This window comes from Megascapheus bottae, unplaced genomic scaffold (assembly GCF_031878675.1).
Source record: "Megascapheus bottae isolate mThoBot1 unplaced genomic scaffold, mThoBot2.hap1 HAP1_SCAFFOLD_302, whole genome shotgun sequence".
NCBI classification, from domain to species: Eukaryota; Metazoa; Chordata; class Mammalia; order Rodentia; family Geomyidae; genus Megascapheus; species Megascapheus bottae.
This window is the reverse complement of record NW_028327512.1, coordinates 31,396-42,204: the sequence shown is the minus strand read 5'-3', so window position 1 is coordinate 42,204 and position 10,809 is coordinate 31,396. Positions and strand designations below refer to the sequence as shown.

At 39.1% G+C, this 10,809-nt stretch overlaps 1 pseudogene; it reads right to left on the bottom strand.

Moving 5' to 3' along the window:
* Positions 1-7,513: 7,513 nt before the first annotated feature.
* On the bottom strand, positions 7,514-8,825 carry LOC150039714 (26S proteasome regulatory subunit 4 pseudogene; annotated as a pseudogene).
* Positions 8,826-10,809: the final 1,984 nt, after the last annotated feature.

The window sequence follows — 10,809 nt, the reverse complement described above, 5'->3', positions numbered from 1 at the left end:
GCCTGAAAGAAATGAGATATGTATCAGAGCTGTATGCCTACTGACATGAAAGTTAGGAACGAAGTTTAAAATTTCTCTTAGGAATTCTTATCTCCTTTCCATTGTTCTAAAAAGGATTTTTAACATCACCAGCACAAAGGTCCTGAGAGGAACACAGGTAGACCAGTGGACCAAAGAGCCAAAGAGACATGAAGGACGTTAGGGACAGATTCTTGTCCTTAAAGACTTTTTCATTCCAAGTAATCTAAAATCAGCTCATGCTTTATATTCCTTACCTTTAACCTTCTAACACAGTGATTATTCGATCTTCTAGACTGCATATCCTATCATCCTGCATTCTGCTTATTCTATCTTCTAGACTGCTTATTCTATCATACTACATAGGTACCACTAAGCAGAGGTTAATGGTGCTGTCTAAATGCTCAGTCCCTGAAAATATCATTAAATGTTTATTCTGACAATAAAATGCAATAAAAATGTACATAAAAATCATGATTGGGAAATCAGGGGACAGTGAAAGGGAGACAAAAACATGAGAAGCGGTATCACGGTTTGAGAAGTAATGTAACCATTACCTAAAAAAATCTAACTGCAACCCTTCTATACATTAACCCTAAATAAAGTACAAAAAAACCCCACACCACCATAAAAAATCTAGACAGGTGTTAATGTCTAGACAGGAGAAAAACTGAAGACAGACACAGCAGAGAAACTGGGGGCACATTCTTCTCTTTCTTCTGTTTTCTTTTGTCGTTTCTCATCACGCGCCTTGTTCTCATCACCAACCCTTTCTGGTGGATCATGGAACATACTTGCTGAATTGTCTGTGATACAATCTGGCATGAAAGGCAGGAAGAGTTGATTGAGCATAAGAGCAGATCTTTCCTGAGCACTTCCTCTGTAAGTCTGCCTCTTCGGTCTCACTGGCCCATCTCTTTCTTAGGGAATGTTGTGCTGCCAAGCTCACACAGCACCAGCGCATTACAGAGATTTCTGATTTGACTTCTTACTATGTAATATTTACAATTAAATGAAAGATACCCAAGGTGACTTTCTTACATATCTACAGTAGCAAATATATTAAAGTGATATACATACTACAAAGGTTGTATACAAAATAATGCTCAGGATGTCTGGTGTTGAAGAAACGAGCCACTTCCTAAAAAAGATAAATACATTCATAAACTATATTGTTGAAGGTGGCTCCTTTGTACAACTACTTAAAGATACTAGTAAAACATGCTGTCTACTTTTGAAAACGCTTTTGTCACAGCTTTAATCTTCTGATTTTCTTCTTCTTCAAGTCTGCGAAATGCTTCTTTTGACCTAAGAGTATACACTAGCTCCCCCCTTGTTCTGAAGGACAAAGCAGCCAAGCATTCATGCCTTCTAATCCTTGTCTATTTCCAGATAGACCCTCATATTAAACAGGAAGGTGCTGGAGGCATTAAGGTAGGCATGTTAAATCTGTCCAAGTCTCAGTCTGAATGACCTGCCCTTAGCCTTTGTCTCTGGAGGCCTGGCCAGTGTTTATAGTTCTGGATTTTTCTCTTCAAGATGACAAGAAAAGGCATTGTGTTTGGAAAGCAGTCTGCCTTTTGCAGTTTTATAAATCCTGTTCTTCCTGGATCCCTAGATATCTATGAAGTGACTGCAAGAGAGCATGGCTAAGATCAAGAACACATTGTATTTTCCAGCAAAAGTAGCTTTTACTTGACTCAGGGGCAAAGGGACATGGCCTGACTGCATACAGAAGTGGCCAGACTTGTTGATGCTTCCTCACTGTGTTTGTTTCTCCAGTAACTGTGGCTGTGTCCCACGCATCTGCACTCTGACCCTTTTCTTTCTATATTCAGTGTTGTTCAAAATACAATGCTGAAACCTTCTTCCCTTTGAAGGACAAGCAGGAGCATATGACCTGCTTAGCCTCCTCAGGAATTAAGTTTGTTCAGTGTTATGTTTATGAGGTACAGATCAACACAAAGTACAATGTTTACCCTCATTGTTTTCAAACTCAAATATTTAAAGTCATATGAGCTATAAAATGTCCACTCAAAAACTTCCAGCTGCCAAATTTACATCTCTTCCTCCAGCTTTATTTTGTCATAGTTGCATGTTTTCCTTTCTACCAAATGGATTTGCAGAATATAATGCATTTCATGACACTTTGGAGCAGTATATAACACTATACTTTATGTGCGTGCATTTTCCAAAGATCCATAAATATTAATCCTATTTTTAAAAGAACAACCAGGGCACAAAACTAGAATTTCTTTTGCTGGTAGAAACTCAGTTACAAAAGAGCTACCATATGTTTCTACTATGAGAAACTCAAGAAACATGAAAACTGATCTATGGCAATCAAAAATCAAAAGAACACTTTCAGTGTTTGAAAAGTGATTATAAATGCCAGAACATTGTCAACAATTTGATAGTGGTCTTCATTGCATGCCCTCATACATAATTGCGTTAATAGACAAATGTAAGATGAGGGCAATGTGGAGTCTGCATCAGTAAAGGTTTATTTATAAAAGCATGCATTACATAATGATAGTTTTTCAGTTAAACACCAATTGTTTTTTTGTTGTTGTTGTTTTTTGCCAGTCCTGGGATTGAGCTCAGGACCTAAGCACTGTCCTAGGACTTTCTCAAGGCTAGAGCTCTACCACTTCAGCACCACTTCCGGCTTTTTTCTAGGTATGTGGTATCCTATTGATCTTTATTGATACATACGGAAGAATAAATATCATGCATATTACTAAATATCACATGAGATTTTGAGACACACACATGTATATGGGTATACACATACAAAAACACATACATACATGTGCATAAATCAGGTTAAATACAACTATTATGTCAAGCATTAGATAACATCATAGTGAAACTTTAAAATCCTTTCTTCTTTAATAATATATAACACAATGCTGTTGTGTGTAATCAATCTACTGTGCAACAGCTCAGCGAAAAGTTACCTCTTATGTCATTATAATCTCTTGCTCATTGATCAACCTTTGTCCAAACCTTCCTCCTTCTGACTCACCCAAGTTTCTGATATTCACCAGTCTAGGCTCATCTTCATTGAGATCAATGCTTTTTTATTTCACATATTCCATACTTGCCATTTGGCTTATTTTATTAACATATAACTTCTCCTTTTGTGTTATTGACAAAGACAGTTGTTTGCAGGAGTAAACAATGCACTATCATGTAGAGGTGCCACAACATTCACCTTGGAATGGAAACTTAAGAGGTGGATTTCATCTCTTGGCTATTCACTGCTGAGCAGTGAGCTTTTAACCAGGGGTACATATGTCTCTGCCACATAATGATCTCTTTAAGTCGCATCAACACCCACTCGAGGTATGATTGGATCCCAGGATCATTGAAGTGTGATTTGTTTGAGAATCTTCACACTGTTTTCTTGAATGTCTATGCTAATTGATATCCCCATCAATAGCTTGCCATGGGCCATCTTTCTCCACAGTTTACTAGCATGTGTTACCTCTTAACTATTCAATAATTGTCATGCTTGTGGAATGTTGCAGTGCTATCACATTGTGGTTTCCACCTGCATTTTTCTGATGATGAGTGAGGTTCTACATTTTCTCTTACACTATTTTTTTTACCAATCCTGGGGCTTGAATTCAGTGCCAGGTACTCTCCTTGGATTTTCTCAAGGCTAGGGCTCTACCACTTGTGCTACAGCACCACTTCTGGCTTTTTCTGTGAATGTGATCCCAAGGAATGGAACCCAGGGCTTCATGCATACTAGGAAAGCACTCTCCTACTAGGACTTGCTCGGTTGTCTCATAAGAGTTTGGATAACTGATGCCCAGCTTACACAACAGTACTCTTATGGGATTAAGCTGCTGAGAATTCCAGGAACTTACTTCAAGTACATTCATTGATGTTCACACACTGAGTGATCATCCATCAGAGCATTTCCTGTCATTGACCACTGAATGTAATACATTATATATGAACCCATACACAGATCTCCAATTATATTTCATTAAGGAAAAACAGTAGGAATTACTACAGGAATTCACTGTATGTGAATACATACGTACATATATCCCTAACCCAAAATTTTATGTACTTTCTTAGTAAGGAGCTTCAAGGGGCTTAAAATTAAGTTAGTCACTTACAGAGCCAAAAGTGGGATTTCCCTTATTTAATTATCAGGGAATCTTTGTGAAAGAACATATATATTTTTAGACATGGCTTTCTTCTCTCTGAAAGACTACATATGGGGACACAATTGCTCTCCTCCTGTGATGGAGCCTATTTTCTAATCCTTGAATCCAGACTGCTTTTGTAATTCATTTTTGTCTTAGCTAATGAATTCAAGGCCACTCACACTCACTTGAAGACTTAGTCTTAATGTAATTACATCCATTTGCTTGCTGTTCCTAAGGCCATCTCAATGGTCCCCAAGATCTAGCTGCCTGGGAGAAGAGACATAATAACAGAGAGGCAATCAGAAAAGCCAATTCAGATTAGCTAGTCCTCAGAGGAGCGGCAACTGATCAGAGATGCCCAGATCAGCCCAGTGAAGTAGCCAATCCTGTACCTAATCATTGGAACCACTCCATTAAGCCCCATCCAAATGTTCAAACCACTCTATCTTGAGATAAATAAATGGGTGCTCTTACTAATCAGTAGGACCTCCAGGGCTTCGCATAAACAAAAGCAAGTTGATACCAGAAAGAATAAAATGGTAGAACACTGCTTTGCCTGGGTCAACACTAAGCTCTTGAGTCTATAGAGTTCACTCTGTGCTGCACAAATACGCTTACCTGCATTGGATTCCTATAGAACGTATGTATCCCAGAGGATGGAAATGACATGGCGACAAGACGGTCTGGAAAGCAAAAGAATCCCTATTAGGAAAGTCAGTACAGATGGGAACAACAATAATAACAAAAATTATTTGTACATCTATCCAGGTTCTTTTCTCAGAGTACAAGAAGAGTTGATATGATAGTGACATAACCAAGATGATGCATTAAGATGAAGCAATAGAGGTCTAAGGAGGTGATTTTGTGGCAGAGCATTTGACTTGCATGCAAAAACACTCTGAGTTGGATTCCTCAGGACAACATAAACAGAAAACACCAGAAGTGGCAGTGTGGCTCTACTGGTAAAGTGCTAGCCTTGAGCAAAAGAAGCTCAAGGACAGTTATCAAGTTCTGAGTTCAAGCCCCAGGACTGACAATACAATACAAAAGTAAATAAATAAGCTATGCAATATCATAATATCCTTAGGCTCAACAGGAACTTAGTGTTTGAAGCCCTCTTCCCTTAGCAAACCTGACCTCATGGATAATGAACTTGTTCTCTGGGATTTTAGAAGATTAAGGTCTCTTTCTCTTGGATGCTTAGATAGCTAACAAAACTGAATAAATAATAAGTGAAATTTTAATGGAGCCACTTGAAATTGCACCGTATTTACTGTCTAACCACCAGGGAGTCTTGGTTTGAAATGAATGAGATTACCTGTGCCCAGATGTAATCTACCAATCTATTACCATAACACAGTAGCCTATGAAATCATTGAGAAAAATACTTTGAGAGTATGGAAAGGAAGGAAGGAAAGAAGAAAGAAGAGAAGGTAAGTGAGACAGAGAAAGGAAGAAAGAAGAGAAACAAAAAAGAAAAGAGAGAAAGCAAAAAAGCTAGGCATTTTTGGCTCAATCTTGGAAATCAGCTATTCAGGAGGCAAAGATCTGAGGAACATGGAAAGACTTCATCTCAATAAATGGCTTGGTACAATGGCATACAAGTAGAAGAACTGTAGCTCAGAAAAGCTGGGACAGAAAGCAAGAGCCTACCTTGAAAATAACAATTACATAAAAAGTGCTAGTGGTGTGGCAGAAGTAAGAGAGCCTCCCAAGCAAGCAAGAGACTGAGTTCTTTTCCCAGAACCACCAAAGAAGCCAATGTAGTAACAAATCAAAAACAAAAAGCATAAACCAATGTGCCTTAGATAAAAAACATTGTGGTTTGGGAAAATCAAAGGGAATATTCTTACTTCAAAGGAAAATGTGGATTAAACATAAGTCAATCACATGACAAGTTTCAAAAAACAGTACTATAATTAAGAGAAGTCAATCAACAGTTAAGTTTCACAAACCAGTGATGTAAGTTAAATCTAGGTCAAATCCATCCTTGGCATATCGTCTCTTATTGCAAGACACCTGGGAGGAACAAAAATGATGAAGCTGTAAAACAGAAGTCAAGCACAAAGAATTTGATATTGCTACCTAAAACTTTTACCAGGATGGGAAGCAAACATGTCCTGCCCACTTACCAGTCTTCTGATTAATTTTTCTAGATGTCTTTTCTGAGTTGCAAGGTGAAAGATCCTCATAAGTGTTATCAGCCTCAGAAGCCGAAAGAATACAATCATTCTAAAAATTGATAGATACATACTTTAGTTCAGAAAGAGAAGAGTTCATCAATACATACGTTTAAATCTGTGTACATATGTTACATTGCTCTGCACCACCCCCATGGCCTCCACGTTCCGCTCTAGTGCTCTAACAGTCAGCTATACCCCTCATCCCAGAGGACACTGGGTAACATATGGACATACTTGGTGGTCACAACCAAATGGATGCAGGTGCTAATCACATCTAGGACTGCTACTAAACACCCTACAATAAATATGAATCTAGGAGGAATGATAGGATGTTTTTGTCCTCTCTTCCCTACCCAAGTAATAATTATCTTCTCAAAATATCAGTAATGCTAAGATTGAGAAATTACTGTCTGGACAAACAGTAACGAGTTCATTCAGATTTATAGACTATTTTAGTTTTCATCTTCCCCCCAAATGGACTTTGATTGTTTGTACATTGGTGTTATTCCTTTTAGTAACAGAGGCGCCCTACAGCTAGTACATGCATATCAGGCAGGGAACAGGTTGCAATACTTCCCAACCATACTGGCTGGTGTTTCTCCTCCATTCAGAAACACAAAGATGTGGTCATGTCCAACAAGACTCATTTGACAGAACTGCTTCAACCATGGTTCACAGATCCCAGAGTTTCCAATTCAGTGGTCTAGGGTGGAGGCTAATGTGTTCTTTCTTTCATCTTTTCTTTCTCTCTTTCCTTCTTTCTTTCTTTCTTTCTTTCTTTCTTTCTTTCTTTCTTTCTTTCCTCCTTTCTTTCTTTCTTCTTTTCTGCCTTCCTTTCTTCCTTTCTGTCCTTCCTTCCTTCCTTCCTTCCTTCCTTCCTTACTTCTTTCCTTCCTCCTTTCTTTCTTCCTTTCTTTCTTTCTATCTTTCTTTCTGAAAAATGCACTTTACTGGGAAGCAGAGTGCTGCACAGCATAGACAACAGAGATTGCCAGATGTGAGACCTACAAGCCACATTTCCTAAGACAAAGGGGAATTTTTAGTAAAATCATCTGACCCATGGTTTCCACTGGGCAGGCACTAATGGCTTCCCAATGGAGAGCCAGGGAAACTCCCATCACTTTCCTGAGGCAGTTGTGGTTCCTAGAGATAGAGCCCCTCAGGTGTGCCTTCTTGTTTTGAATAAACAAGGTTTTCTTTAGATTTTTTGAAGTCTACATTTGTTACTTTAATTCTGTGTTCCCTCAAGGCCATCAGCCCAGCTTCCGTACAGATTGCCTTATTGTTGGCCCCAGAGAGATCATCTTTGCCCTGATCAAGTCATCTAGAGTCACGTTGTCTGCCAGGACAGTCATGCTTTTATGAATGTGGAAGGTGAGCTTATTTTTTTTCTCATCTGGCAGGGGGAACTCAAACTTTCTGTCAATGAAGCCTAGTCTGATCAGTGCTGGATCCAAAGTTTCTATCTGGTTTGGGGCCATGATCACTTTCACATGCCCCCTTGAATCAAAATGATTCAAGTGGCTTAACAGCACCAACATGGTTCTCTGAACTTCTCTCTCACCTCCAGAGTCCAAATCTTACATTCTGGTGCCAATGACATCAATTTAATCAATAAACACAATGGATGGTTCTTGTTCTTCTGCAACTCGAAACAATTCCCATACAAGTAGGGGCCCGTTGCCTAGGTGCTTTTGAATAAGTTGTGAGCCCACCACTCTCAAGAAAGTGGCCAATGTTTCATTTCCTACTGCTTTAGCCAACAGTTTTACCTGTGCCAGGTGGCCTATAGAGAATGAGGGGTGTTTTATACCAATCTCTTCATAATATTCAGGATGAGTGAGAGGCAATTCCTCAGATTCCTTAATATACTAGATTTGGTTGTCTAAGCCACCTATATCTGCATATGTCTCCTGGGGAGCCTCTCCAACTTCATCACTGTGACCAGGGGGACCGTGTCATCCATTAGCATCACTATCACCGCATGCACTTTGTGGTTGAGCAGGACTGAGCAGCCTGGTTCCAGCAGGTTCTTTTCCAGGATGGAAAGGATGATGACACAGTGCTCAGAGCCCACAGATATGGACACCATGGCACAAATGTCATCAATGATCCTCTTCCAAGGTGCCTACCGACATCAGGGTCCCCCCCCAGGTCATCCACCTTCCATCTTTCCTCCTATTGCTTTGCTTCAAATAGCTTCATTTGTTCCTGATTTCTAAGAAATTCTTCTTCCATGAGAAGATAATCTTTAATTATCTCTAACTTCAGTTATTTCAAGCGACACTGAGTGTAAGGTGTCACCAGTGGCAGTTTGCTGGCAGCATCTGGTCACTTCGTTTTCTTCTTCTATTTCTCCACTCTAGTTGGTACAGGTACTTCATATTTCCTTTTCTTGTCCTTATCATCCTTCATGCTACCTCTGGCCATGACCACGACTCTGACTCCGATCCATCTTGATTCAGCTGCTGTAGCTGCTACCTCAAGTGTTGTCCTGCTACCAAGGTCTCAAGTGGTGTTGAGGTTGCCCATTGAAGGACCATATGGATTGAGGTTATTTTCAAGATCAAAACCCTAGCGAAAGCAATATTTACTTGGGGATCACACTGGACCTCTCAGAAACTTTGGTAATAAAGAATCTATTTCTTTGATTTCTAATGAATATAGCTAAAAGCCTCCTAACATTAGCCCTCCAATGTACATTGCTATTTTTCTATCTCATTTAGGGAAAGGGAGATAGAGACAGAGGCAGACACAGACACAGATACAGACAGACAGCCACACCCATACACATATTACTTAGTAATCCCTTACTGCTTTAACTTTGCCTTAACATTCTTCATTTTACCAAATTGCCATTGCAAAAATCCATTATCTGGGTTGCCATATACGGGATTTCCTGGTTTCAATCAGCTATTTTTTAGAGAAGTATAACTAGAGTCACTGAAACTTCATACATGTTCAAATCAATACACTTGCAATATTAGGAAAAGCAGATTAGTAGATCATCAAGGGGGGATTTCAAAATGATGTTCCAGTTCCTATATCCAATGGAAGTACTTTAGTGAAGACACCTTTAACTGGCCTTAAATGCTGTCTTTTTTTAGATCTCAAGGGTATGAAAATGTATCATTTTCCCTTCATTTGTTCTTCCATTTTTGTGTTACAGTCCCTTGAAATCAGGTTCTTACACTTGCTAAGTAGGCCTCTACCACTCAATCCATGTCATCTTCCCTAATATTTTATTTTCAAAAAATGTATCAGGTTCAGAACTTAAACAGAAATTAGTTCAATATACACAATTTAAGACAAGAATAAGTACAAATTAAGGAACAAATGAAAGAAAAGTGTAACAGTTAAGTCATGGGTTTCCTACCTTTGGATATCTTTAAAAAATGTAGCATTAAAGAATATGTATGTGATGTCCATAAATAAAATAATGATAGTGATGGCAGCATCTGTAATATTGAGGAAATCTGAAAAATAATGCTTTTTCCTGTAAGAGAAAGTAAAAAAATGGTTATCTTCTTTAAGAGGATAGAGGAAAATCTTTAGAGCAAAAAGTACTTGACTCAACTTCATTAAAATTGTTATTGTAATAGATTCTATGAAATGGATGGACTGGATTTGGGAAAGAGAAAACATAATACTGGTGGAAGGTATTCATGTAGTAAATTTGTATTATTACATACTTGCATACCTGATGACAATCAAAGCTTAATGAATAAGCCATCTACCCCAGCCATTGGACAAGAGGCATGCACTGCCTTCTCCAACGGAGTTGGAAGAAGACAAGTGCAAGTGTACAGTTCTGTTGAGCAACAATTTCAGTACATCATACTATCTCCAGATCAATATGTGAGTATCATATGAGATGGGTAGGAACTGTGCTTCTGACCTCATAATCTGTCCTTGCACCCACAATGGAATCCCAAGGGGCTGCTGTGTCCTTAAAAGGACAAAGACAGACATCCATCTACCAGACTACTTTCCACCACTGACTCCTGCAGAGGTGAGCACTAGTCCTCCAGGAAAAGCATCTTCACACTCTGAGGCAGTCTGTCAGGATCAGACTAACCTGGCAGTGAATAACTCTGCTTAGCTCAAGAGAAGAAGGAGAACAAGTCCTCAGGAAAGAACATACACTGCCTTCTGAAATGACTTGGAGAAAGGGAGGCTAGGAAACCCAGTGCCTGACTCGCCCAGCAGCCCATCCCCAAGGCTCGCCTCACCCATTCTACTTTTCAGAAAACCAGCAAGCAGGAGAGGGAAGCAATCTATTTCTTTCTTGCTACATTTCACTAATGAGATAAGCAATCTCCACATCACCTGCAGATGCTTTCATTGAAACTTTTCCTTTCAATGATCTCAGGACTATTTAGAGTGCAGTATCTAGTATTTCACATACTATCAAACATTACCTGAAATTCCAGTCAGAA